The sequence below is a fragment of the Melanostigma gelatinosum genome, assembly GCF_949748355.1.
Source record: "Melanostigma gelatinosum genome assembly, chromosome: 18".
NCBI classification, from domain to species: Eukaryota; Metazoa; Chordata; class Actinopteri; order Perciformes; family Zoarcidae; genus Melanostigma; species Melanostigma gelatinosum.
This window is the reverse complement of record NC_136651.1, coordinates 2,985,320-2,999,749: the sequence shown is the minus strand read 5'-3', so window position 1 is coordinate 2,999,749 and position 14,430 is coordinate 2,985,320.

Genomic DNA, 14,430 nt, shown 5'->3' with positions numbered 1-14,430 from the left:
TTTTTCGACATGCTATACTATGACTTTTTTTTCGACATGCTATACTATGACTTTTTTTTCGGCATGCTATACTATGACTTTTTCGAATTTTTATGACATGCTATACTATGACTTTTTTCGACATGCTATACTATGACTTTTTTTTCGACATGCTATACTATGACTTTTTTTTCGACATGCTATACTATGACTTTTTTTTCGACATGCTATACTATGACTTTTTTTTCGACATGCTATACTATGACTTTTTTTCGACATGCTATACTATGACTTTTTTTTCGACATGCTATACTATGACTTTTTTTTCGACATGCTATACTATGACTTTTTACGACATACTATACTATAACTTATTTTTTTTCTTTTTTGACATGCTATCCTATGACTTTTTTCGAATTTTTACGACATGCTATAAGATGACTTTTTTTTCGACATGCTATACTATGACTTTTTTTTCGACATGCTATACTATGACTTTTTTTCGACATGCTATACTATGACTTTTTACGACATACTATACTATAACTTAATTTTTTTCTTTTTTGACATGCTATACTATGACTTTTTACGACATACTATACTTTGACTTTTTTTCGACATGCTATACTATGACTTTTTTTTCGACATGCTATACTATGACTTTTTTACGACATGCTATACTATGACTTTTTTCGAATTTTTATGACATGCTATACTATGACTTTTTTCGACATGCTATACTATGACTTTTTTTTCGACATGCTATACTATGACTTTTTTTTCGACATGCTATACTATGACTTTTTTTTCGACATGCTATACTATGACTTTTTACGACATGCTATACTATGACTTTTTTTTCGACATGCTATACTATGACTTTTTACGACATACTATACTATAACTTAATTTTTTTCTTTTTTGACATGCTATACTATGACTTTTTACGACATACTATAACTTATTTTTTTTCTTTTTTGACATGCTATCCTATGACTTTTTTCGAATTTTTACGACATGCTATAAGATGACTTTTTTTTTCGACATGCTATACTATGACTTTTTTTTCGACATGCTATACTATGACTTTTTACGACATACTATACTATGACTTTTTTTCGACATGCTATACTATGACTTTTTTTTCGACATGCTATACTATGACTTTTTTACGACATGCTATACTATGACTTTTTTCGAATTTTTATGACATGCTATACTATGACTTTTTTCGACATGCTATACTATGACTTTTTTTTCGACATGCTATACTATGACTTTTTTTTCGACATGCTATACTATGACTTTTTTTTCGACATGCTATACTATGACTTTTTTTTCGACATGCTATACTATGACTTTTTTTTCGACATGCTACACTATGACTTTTTACGACATACTATACTATAACTTAATTTTTTTCTTTTTTGACATGCTATACTATGACTTTTTTCGAATTTTTACGACATGCTATACTATGACTTTTTACGACATACTATACTATAACTTATTTTTTTTCTTTTTTGACATGCTATCCTATGACTTTTTTTCGAATTTTTATGACATGCTATACTATGACTTTTTTTTCGACGTGCTATACTATGACTTTTTTTTCGACATGCTATACTATGACTTTTTTTTCGACATGCTATACTATGACTTTTTACGACATACTATACTATAACTTATTTTTTTTCTTTTTTGACATGCTATACTATGACGTTTTTCGAATTTTTATGACATGCTATACTATGACTTTTTTTTCGACATGCTATACTATGACTTTTTTTTCGACATGCTATACTATGACTTTTTTTCGACATGCTATACTATGACTTTTTTTTCGACATGCTATACTATGACTTTTTTTTCGACATGCTGTACTATGACTTTTTTTTCGACATGCTATACTATGACTTTTTTTTCGACATGCTGTACTATGACTTTTTTTTCGACATACTATACTATAACTTATTTTTTTTTCTTTTTTGACATGCTATACTATGACTTTTTTCGAATTTTTATGACATGCTATACTATGACTTTTTTCGAATTTTTATGACATGCTATACTATGACTTTTTTTTCGACATGCTATACTATGACTTTTTTTTCGACATGCTATACTATGACTTTTTTTTCGACATGCTATACTATGACTTTTTACGACATACTATACTATAACTTATTTTTTTTCTTTTTTGACATGCTATACTATGACTTTTTTCGAATTTTTATGACATGCTATACTATGACTTTTTTTTCGACATGCTATACTATGACTTTTTTTTCGACATGCTATACTATGACTTTTTTTTCGACATGCTATACTATGACTTTCTTTTCGACATGCTATACTATGACTTTTTTTTCGACATGCTGTACTATGACTTTTTTTTCGACATGCTATACTATGACTTTTTTTTCGACATGCTATACTATGACTTTTTTTTCGACATGCTATACTATGACTTTTTACGACATACTATACTATAACTTATTTTTTTTCTTTTTTGACATGCTATCCTATGACTTTTTTCGAATTTTTATGACATGCTATACTATGACTTTTTTTTCGACATGCTATACTATGACTTTTTTTTCGACATGCTATACTATGACTTTTTACGACATACTATACTATAACTTATTTTTTTTATTTTTTGACATGCTATCCTATGACTTTTTTCGAATTTTTATGACATGCTATACTATGACTTTTTTTTTGACATGCTATACTATGACTTTTTATGACATACTATACTAAGACTTATTTTTTTTCTTTTTCGACATGCTATACTATGACTTTTTTCGAATTTTTATGACATGCTATACTGTGACTTTTTTCGACATTCTATACTATGACTTTTTTATTTTTACGACATGCTATATATACAATGCCACTTTTATGACTTTTTACGACATGCGTGACTTTTATTTTTTCTTTTTCGACATGCTATTCTGTGACTTTTTTCGACATGCTATACTATGACTTTTTTAGAATTTTTATGACATGCTATATATACAATGCCACTTTTATGACTTTTTACGACATGCCTGACTTTTATTTTTTCTTTTTCGACATGCTATTCTGTGACTTGTTTCGACATGCTATACTATGACTTTTTTAGAATTTTTTTGACAGGCTATACTTTGACTTTTTTATGACTTTACAACATGCTATACTATGACTTTTTATGACTTTTTTCGACATGCTATACTACGACTTTATGACTTTTTTAGAATCTTTTCGACATGCTATACTGTGACTTTTATGACTTTTTACGACATACTATACTGTGACTTTTATTTTTTCTTTTTCGACATGCTATTCTGTGACTTTTTTCGACATCCTATACTATGACTTTTTTAGAATTTTTATGGCATGCTATACTGTGACTTTTTTTGAATTTTTTCGACATGCTATACTGTGACTTTTTTTGAATTTTTATGACATACTATACTATGACTTATTTTTTCGACATGCTATACTACGACTTTATGACTTTTTTAGAATTTTGTCGACATGCTATACTATGACTTTTATGACTTTACGACATGCTATACTATGACATTTTTTTTTTTTTTCAACATACTATACTATGACTTATTTTTGCACCATACTGTACTATGACTTTTTTATGACTTTTTACGACATGCTATACTATGACTTTTTTGAATTTTTACGACATGCTTTACAATGACTTTGATTTTATTGTTTCGACATGCTATACTATAACTTTTTTATTTTTACGACATGCTATACTATAACTTTTTTATTTTTACGACATGCTATACTATAACTTTTTTATTTTTACGACATGCTATACTATGACTTTTTTTCGACATGCTATACTATGACTTTTTAAAAATTGTTTCGACATACTATACTATGACTTATTTTCACGACATACTATACTATGACTTTTTATGACTTTTTTCGACATGCTATACTACGACTTTATGACTTTTTTAGAATCTTTTCGACATGCTATACTGTGACTTTTATGACTTTTTACGACATACTATACTGTGACTTTTATTTTTTCTTTTTCGACATGCTATTCTGTGACTTTTTTCGACATCCTATACTATGACTTTTTTGAATTTTTACGACATGCTATACTATGACTTTATGACTTTTTTAGAATTTTGTCGACATGCTATACTATGACTTTTTTTTTTTTCAACATACTATACTATGACTTATTTTTGCAACATACTGTACTATGACTTTTTTATGACTTTTTACGACATGCTATACTATGACTTTTTTGAATTTTTACGACATGCTTTACAATGACTTTGATTTTATTGTTTCGACATGCTATACTATAACTTTTTTATTTTTACGACATGCTATACTATAACTTTTTAATTTTTACGACATGCTATACTATAACTTTTTTATTTTTACGACATGCTATACTATGACTTTTTTTCGACACGCTATACTATGACTTTTTAAAAATTGTTTCGACATACTATACTATGACTTATTTTCACGACATACTATACTATGACTTTTTATGACTTTTTTCGACATGCTATACTACGACTTTATGACTTTTTTAGAATCTTTTCTACATGCTATACTGTGACTTTTATGACTTTTTACGACATACTATACTGTGACTTTTATTTTTTCTTTTTCGACATGCTATTCTGTGACTTTTTTCGACATCCTATACTATGACTTTTTTAGAATTTTTATGGCATGCTATACTGTGACTTTTTTTGAATTTTTTCGACATGCTATACTGTGACTTTTTTTGAATTTTTATGACATACTATACTATGACTTATTTTTTCGACATGCTATACTACGACTTTATGACTTTTTTAGAATTTTGTCGACATGCTATACTATGACTTTTATGACTTTTTACGACATGCTATACTATGACATTTTTTTTTTTTTTTCAACATACTATGACTTATTTTTGCACCATACTGTACTATGACTTTTTTATGACTTTTTACGACATGCTATACTATGACTTTTTTGAATTTTTACGACATGCTTTACAATGACTTTGATTTTATTGTTTCGACATGCTATACTATAACTTTTTTATTTTTACGACATGCTATACTATAACTTTTTTATTTTTACGACATGCTATACTATAACTTTTTTATTTTTACGACATGCTATACTATGACTTTTTTTCGACATGCTATACTATGACTTTTTAAAAATTGTTTCGACATACTATACTATGACTTATTTTCACGACATACTATACTATGACTTTTTATGACTTTTTTCGACATGCTATACTACGACTTTATGACTTTTTTAGAATTTTGTCGACATGCTATACTGTGACTATTTTTTCTTTTTCGACATGCTATTCTGTGACTTTTTTCGACATCCTATACTATGACTTTTTTGAATTTTTACGACATGCTACACTATGACTTTATGACTTTTTAGAATTTTGTCGACATGCTATACTATGACTTTTTTTTTTTTCAACATACTATACTATGACTTATTTTTGCAACATACTGTACTATGACTTTTTTATGACTTTTTACGACATGCTATACTATGACTTTTTTGAATTTTTACGACATGCTTTACAATGACTTTGATTTTATTGTTTCGACATGCTATACTATAACTTTTTTATTTTTACGACATGCTATACTATAACTTTTTAATTTTTACGACATGCTATACTATAACTTTTTTATTTTTACGACATGCTATACTATGACTTTTTTTCGACACGCTATACTATGACTTTTTAAAAATTGTTTCGACATACTATACTATGACTTATTTTTACGACATACTATACTATGACTTTTTTGAATTGTTTCGACAGACTATGCTATGACTTTATTTTTTCGACATACTATACTATGACTTTTTTACAATTTTTACGACATGCTATACTATGACTTTTTTATTTTTACGACATGCTATACTATAACTTTTTTATTTTTACGACATGCTATACTATGACTTTTTTATTTTTACGACATGCTATACTATAACTTTTTTATTTTTACGACATGCTATACTATAACTTTTTTATTTTTACGACATGCTATACTATGACTTTTTTTCGACACGCTATACTATGACTTTTTAAAAATTGTTTCGACATACTATACTATGACTTATTTTTACGACATACTATACTATGACTTTTTATGACTTTTTTCGACATGCTATACTACGACTTTATGACTTTTATTTTTACGACATGCTATATACACAATGCCACTTTTATGACTTTTTACGACATGCTATACTGTGACTTTTATTTTTTCTTTTTCGACATGCTATACTATGACTTTTTTAGAATTTTTATGACAGGCTATACTTTGACTTTTTTATGACTTTACAACATGCTATACTATGACTTTTTATGACTTTTTACGACATGCTATACTATGACTTTTTTTTTTTCAACATACTATACTATGACTTATTTTTGCAACATACTGTACTATGACTTTTTTATGACTTTTTACGACATGCTATACTATGACTTTTTTTCTTTTTCTTTTTCGACACGCTATACTGTGACTTTTTTCGACATGCTATACTATGACTTTGATTTTATTGTTTCGACATGCTATACTATAACTTTTTTATTTTTACGACATGCTATACTATGACTTTTTTTCGACATGCTATACTATGACTTTTTAAAAATTGTTTCTACATACTATACTATGACTTATTTTTACAACATACTATACTATGACTTTTTATGACTTTTTTCGACATGCTATACTACGACTTTATGACTTTTTTAGAATTTTTTCGACATGCTATACTATGACTTTTATGACTTTTTACGACATGCTATACTATGATTTTTTTTAAATTTTTCAACATACTCAATATACTATGACTTATTTTTGTGACATACTGTACTATGACTTTTTTATGACTTTTTACGACATGCTATACTATGATTTTTTTTAATTTTTTCAACATACTATACTATGACTTATTTTTGTGACATACTGTACTATGACTTTTTTATGACTTTTTACGACATACTATGCTATGACTTTTTTTCTTTTTCTTTTTCGACACGCTGTACTGTGACTTTTTTCGACATGCTATACTATGACTTTTTGTCTTTTTCTTTTTCGACATGCTATACTATGACTTATTTTTGCGACATACTGTACTATGACTTTTTTATGACTTTTTACGACATGCTATACTATGACTTTTTTTCTTTTTCTTTTTCGACACGCTGGACTGTGACTTTTTTCGACATGCTATACTATGACTTTTTGTCTTTTTCTTTTTCGACATGCTATACTATGACTTTTTTCTTTTTCTTTTTCGACACGCTGTACTGTGACTTTTTTCGACATGCATGTAGACCCATATTTTAGGTGTAAACTTATTCAGGTTAAATCATATCTAGATACAATCTGGAAACGAGACTCATTTTAATGCAAGGTGTAGCGGGGGTAATCGTCTTGTTTTGCATTTCATGTTAACATAGATGTGAATCTATTTTTGCATTTCCAACAATTGAAAAACCAACTGTTCTTCCGCCTCTTAACTTTAGCAACCTGCTAACTGTCAAACAAAACCAGTTCTTTGGATGACAGCTGGAAGCCTTCACCTCGTGTTGTGAAATATCTTTGATGTTTTTAAAGCAACAAACTAAGTGAACGTGACCGTCATACCAGGTATGCAACAAAGCTACAACACAATGTTACCAACGTTCCCTCTCGCCAGATTTTATCAATTTTTATTTCTTTCATGGGAAAGTGGTAGAAAATGTATAAATAAATAGTTTAATCTGTAAAGAGTAACTTATAAACCTATCAATAGTCATACAAATCAGTTAACATTAACTCCAGCACTTTAAAATGTTGCTAACAGACTTATCCATCAATAAAAAAGCAATAACTCCGCATGGTGATTATTTTACATCTGGCAATACTAAATGTTATGAAATACTACTATTGTGAATAGTATTTGAGTTAAATCTCAAATGCAGGACGTTAACATGTAATAGTGTATTTTTACATCGTGGTGTTGCTACTTTTACTTAAGTAAGGGAACCGCATACTTACACAACTGCTCTGAATGTATTGCAGCCACCTAGTTGGGACAAATAAAGAAAAATATCGCTAAACATGTAGGTAATACATCAGACAATACATTTATCACAACAACACGTTCATCACTGAATGTCAGTCATTTATTCACTCTTGCACAAATGCTAATGAGAGGGAAATGTGTCTCTTGGAACTGTTGAAAATGATATATTTTATAAATATTATTTATTATTGATAATGAAGTCTAGATCTGCCTTTACATCGTTACATAGTTTACATTACGTAAGCAAAAGTACAGTGCTATCAGTAAAATCTACTTAAAGTATGAAAAGTAAAACTACTGAAGTGTTGTATCAATATAGATTATTATATTATTACCGCTTGTATCACTGATGACTGAGTGCATGTAATATAGTACTTCATCAATTTTAGATACTTTATAGGCACTAATGGGTGCAATGGTAGTATAGTGCTGCACCACAACACAGAAGCATATCATACATTTTTATGTAACTAGTAAATGAAAGTGTTAAGTACATTTTGTGCAATACAAAGTACAATATGTAGTAGAAGTATAAAGTAGCATAAATGGAAATACTACAGTAATACAAACTTGAGTGAATGTAACACTCAATAAACTGCAACAATTTGAAAGTAATTTAAAAAACGTCCTCCCTTTTTAAATATATGGCAGTCACAATTAGCAATTACTGCATATTTCAATGCTCAAAAAGTACTGATCTGAAACTTGTGCGATATGAGGTGCCTGTATTCTGAGGACTGCATGTGATTTAATGCAAACATTATTCTGTGAAGGACATCGCTCGTGTTTCAATGAACAAATCTAGCAAGTAAGTCTGTGTTTCTGCTTGAAAGATAATCCGATTTAATGCAATCACAAAATCCTGTAAAATACACACACATCAGCTCTACTTTGACCCACTGCAAGAGAATAAACACGAACAGCAGTGCATCCTCTGCATTTCCACCGGGCTAATGAAGCAGTACGAGTTGTGCAAGGTTAAAAAAAACGCCACGAGTCGACCGCATCTGCTCTGGACTCGTTTCTGGTGAAAGGTGACTCTCAGTGTGGACCAATGAATAACATGTAGCATAACCACCGCCATAAATATTTCAAAATATGCAAGTGGCACTTTCATTCATGTGCTATCATTACAGGCTACTTCAGTGTTAAGAGTATGGGGGGGGGATTCTACAGCTCCAATAACTGTGATTAATGGTCATAATCTGCAGGGAATATTTAATAGCATGGGGTTTGTAATAGTTTAGAGTTTGAATACGGACAGAGCCAATGGGTCGAGATATTTAAGGTGAATCATACATGGGACTGACACAGCACTGCTTGAAGCAATTACAGTGAATTGCCACTATTTCTTTCTTCAGTCGTCTGCCAGCCAAAGCAAGTCATCGTACGAAGAATTCCCATTATCGTAAACGTACTTTTGACTTTACTTCTTCTTCCTCCTTTTAGGTCACAGACTGTAAGGTAGTCAGACCAGTTACAGAGCTGTAAAGGATGAGGTTTGAAGATATGGCAACAGGTTCAGACGGCTTATCTTTGAAACCCCTGATAGAGGCAGCACAAGTAGCACCCTGTTAATGTTTCACAGATATATCTGCAGCATTGATGAGCAGCTCTCAGAAAGAGATCTCAGGGATGCGATTGGGGAACAAAGTCCATCGATCGTCTCCCTACAAAGTATTGACATGATCAGTTAGTCATTTTCTATCAGAAAGCTCCATTTACAGATTTAAAACGCCCTCATGATGTTTTATCTCTCTGGTGTGTTTAAACTATTTTGTCTCTTTTGACAGTCGTGATAATTCTCAAAAGAACAATCAAGCTTTTCCTTCTCGAGCACGTTGCCCTGATGTGGACGTTTGATTCACATACCAGGACATTCAGACACGAAACAAAAAGAAGTTCCATTGTCGATTCTTTTTAGATTAGATGCAATCAAACCTGTCTTTTTTTGGAAACTGACGCGTTCCAGGAAGCAGGTTTACCGAGTGATCCAGATAACTTTGATGGACCCGCCTAAAATCTGGAACGCGGGCTGATGCACAAAGAGACGTGTTTCCTAGAACAGGGCCTTTAAGTGGAGACCTGCTTTCTTAGACTGAAGGCAAATACCAGGAAAACAAACTGGGACTGTTCCATAAGTACACATAGGGCAGACTCAGACATGGTGCTTCCTGTCGATTGGCCCAATGTCCAACATGTGATCACCCTGAAACCTCCAAAAAAACTAAACTTAAACCTCCTCCACGTCTCACATTAAATAAAATAACTTCATTACCTATAGTCACATGCTGCTGAGTGCATCGCAGCATGTGGCCGCGCTGCAGAAGTGTCCACACTGTAAATACTCAGATTGTTAATGAATAGACCAGGCCATTATCCTGACTCAGCAACTCTTGCAGGTGCAATATGTGGTGTCTGCAATCAAGAAAGACTACATGCCTTCACATCTGCCAATCATTCGAACCGGTAGAGGTCCTTGAACTTGCGCAGACGGGTCAAAACCTTTAGGTTAGGAAATAACTTCAATAAATGACTCTCTCAAGAAGTTAAGTCGTTACTCAAATGTAGTTTTAGCTCATTAAGGTGCTTTAAAACCCAGATTGCAGCAATTTCCATCAAAAATCATCTTCTTGAAGTCATAACTCAGTCAAATATGAACACACAGACATGATACACATATGATTAGATTCGGGTTGACTTATGTTTTGCCGAAGATATTATGGACGCTCCTTGTAATCTATTGGGACATTTTCAGGACTATTGTTGTTTTGCAGTAATGACGTATGGCACCGCTAATTCCACATATTTTAATGGTGCCAAAAATGTAACGCGTGTAGGCTAATAAAGTACCGATCTAATCTAATTAGACGGGGCTGTGTCCGTGTCATTTCCTGTTCATGTCCCCAATAGTCTAATAATTGTGGGAACTGTAGTTCCAAAAATCAAAGCAGAAAGAAAGAAAGACGACAAAAAATGACAAAATCAATCCACTCTTTTCATGTCGCCACATTTAAATCATGATCTGATGGCAGTTGGTGGGTTGATTGGTCAATATTAATAAAATCTGATCACAGTCATGAATAATAGATGAGTTTTTGAGTACTAAACTCCTATTATACCGTAAGATTATTAACTTTGTTGCCTATTTAATCATAATATTTGATGTTATATGAAAATACTTACGTTTTAAAGCTATTTTTCTGTGGCTTTAACCCCAGAAAGGTTACAGACTAAGAGGAAGGTAAACCCATGACGCTGTCCCCAGACTATATGTTCAAAGATCATGTTTGGGGCGATAATGTAATTGCTAATGTTATACGGGCCTATCAATAATTGAAGTGGCAGGGTCCGCCCGGCCCGCGATGACATCAGCTCTGATTAGTAGAAGTGTGTGGATGGAAGTCAAAGTGCTGAGAGAAGGCCAGACCATAAATCGTGATTCCATTACTGCGGGCCTTCATTTATGAACGAGTCCGTGAGGTCACAACACAAACCGCAGGGACGACAGAGTCTCTGCTGCCCTCAAAAGCAAACAAGGTTTCATTTCATGTTGTACTATTTCCTAACAAATATCCCAAACGCTCTTTGCACCTTTGTCTCACGTTTTTGAGCTTCACTCTTACGTGAAAACCTAGAGAAAGGTAATTTTCCATGATGATACTTGTGAGCAGATTTGAGCCACTCCTCTCTCACGGTTTGCGCTTGTGGCCGGTTCAGTCAACGTGATGGAAACGTCTCATTGTGTTGTAACGTCGCATCGCCGCCACAGTTCAGAAACTGTGGTCTGTGCAGTTTCAAAGAGGAAATCTGTGAGCATGGAGGATGGTGTTGACTCCGGTTTTCTCCTCTTCCTTCTTTGCACGTCGTCTGCTTCGGGTTACTTGCTATAAAATCACATGATGATGCACTGCACTATCATTCTTTTGTCATTTTTGCACTTTATTAAATCCTCATCATGCTCTTTATATTCTATATCACTTTAACATGTCAGTATTTCACCAGGCCACATGTTCTTTCATTGTCAGCCTCTGCCGATCTTGATTTTAAACATTTTCAGGCCTCATTCAAAGCTTCCGTTTTTTATCAAAGATTTTAAGACGAGCAATTTGTGGCTTTGCAGATATGAAGGCATAAAGTCTATTTTGATTTAATACATTTTAGCTCGTGATAGAGGCGCCTGCAGGCCCTTGAACTTGAGTAGACCGGTTAATCAAGGTTTGTGCAACAGGAAAGTGCTTTATTTATTCATTTTAATTTGGAATAACTTCGATATTATATATTAAAATGTACAAATGACTCAAGGAGTTAGTTAGCGACCATTGATTGACTGTGTTCCGTCGACTTCATTCTCCATATTTATTTAACTTTAACCAGGAGCCAAAGAAAAGCAAGAGAATGCAGTTAAAAGGCACTGCAAGATGAAAGCTGCCACAGCGGACGGACCCTCTGAAACAGCACGGCACTTATCAAAAACGGACACCTCACTGGAATGACAGCAGATCAAATCTATGTTTAGCGATCGCAACACCGATGGGGATTTATAAACATTTCAAATGTCAAAGGCCACGGAGGAGCTGACCTCTGGGTTTGGATGCCAGGGGATTCATTGTGACGCTAATCCCGCTTTATCCAGTCGGACCCTAAAATAAACCGAGCGCTCTGAAGAATGAGCCGTAATCCCCATCACCGAGCCCTCTGCGCTCCCGTTCTGAGCCGGGATGTTATCTCGCAGTCGGTGCTGCGGAGCTAAATCCATCATGAAATGAGGGTGACACGAGCAGGTACAACGGAGATCATAAAAGGATTTTCAGAGCTGATTTGAAATGTTTTACGCAACATATAAACAATCCAATTGTATGCACACAAACCCCACAAGAGCTGGAGTTAACATACAAACACAGAATGAAGGATTATCCTCCTTTTAAATTTAAAGGAACAGTGCAACATTTTGGAACGCTAGTCACATTTCCACAGAGAATTATATAATACAACGCTCGTGTTTGTAGCTTAGCATAAAGACTGGAGACCAGGGGGCAAACAGCTTGCCTCGCTGTCAAAATGTCAAATACAATCCATCTACCAGCACCTCTAAATCCTACTCTTTAACACACACTGTGTCGTTTGTTTAATCCGTGCAAAAACAAAGTGTAAAACGTGTGATTTTGGTCACTGGTACGGCCAATGGTCCAGCACAAAACCCTTGTAGACAATGTTGTAGAACCTTTGAAGGAGCGAGGCTAGCAGTTTCCCTCCGTTTCCAGTCTCTATGCTAAGCTAAGCTAACTGGCTGTAACTTCATATTTAATGTACAGACATTAGATCTTATGATCAAACTCTCGACAACAAAGCAAAGAAGTGTTTTTTTAAATTTAAAAAAACGAAATGCAAAAGTAAAGATATTTTTAGACTATTTAGTCTATTTCAAAATGCAATAAAGCCACGTACAACACGTCTTTTCGTTACAAGCTCTTTAGTCTGGATTACGCCGGAAGAAGACTTTTACTATACATTCACAAATGTATGGGCTGATGGAATTTGTCAACATTTACTGTAAGGAGCTTTGGACCCAAAAAGCCCAGAAAGTCCAGATGGCAACTTGATGCGGTAAAGACATTGGGGTTGTGATCTCTGTATATAGGACAGCACCAAAGCAGCTTGAGCCGTCATATGTGACGTTCAACATGCACGCTATAAGTAGCTACAATCCTCTTAGGCTGCGGTCCAACTTGACGTACATCTGCAGCGACCTAATGAAATGGATTTTCGCCTTAATGCTCTCAATGTAAAGCTTTATGAACATGCACAGCCATGTGACTTCATTTGGGCTAAAAAGGAAGGAAAGCTGCTGTTCACAGAAGAAAAGAGGTTAAAAATAGCTTTGAAGCTCAAATAATTCACCATGATGCTGTCGACTCTGCTTTCTTGTCTTTTAATCAGCGGTCCGACATCTGGCCTCGAGGCTTTGCATGCAATTGCTCCGCTTTTCTGAAGTGGACAACAGCATCAAATCTATCAATTCAGATCAAATCCTCAGTGATTAACTAAATGAGCTCTTTATGGAATAGGGATCCATTAGCGGAGATCACTCGCCATCTTGATGGGTCACAAAGGCCCCGCCCCCACATGCATGTTGTAAGCATATATATGGGAGGTCACTGACCCCTCTCTCATTTTCCACGCTTTCATTTTGATGACACGCCGGCTGGCTGCACCCATTGTTGAAGGCCACAGATGTCAGGAGATGATCACGATTAATGACGATATAATGGGATATCATTTCCCACAATCCCTTGTGTGAATGTGCCCGACTCTAATGAGCACAAAAAGAGCTGTGCATCATTTAGTGGTGGA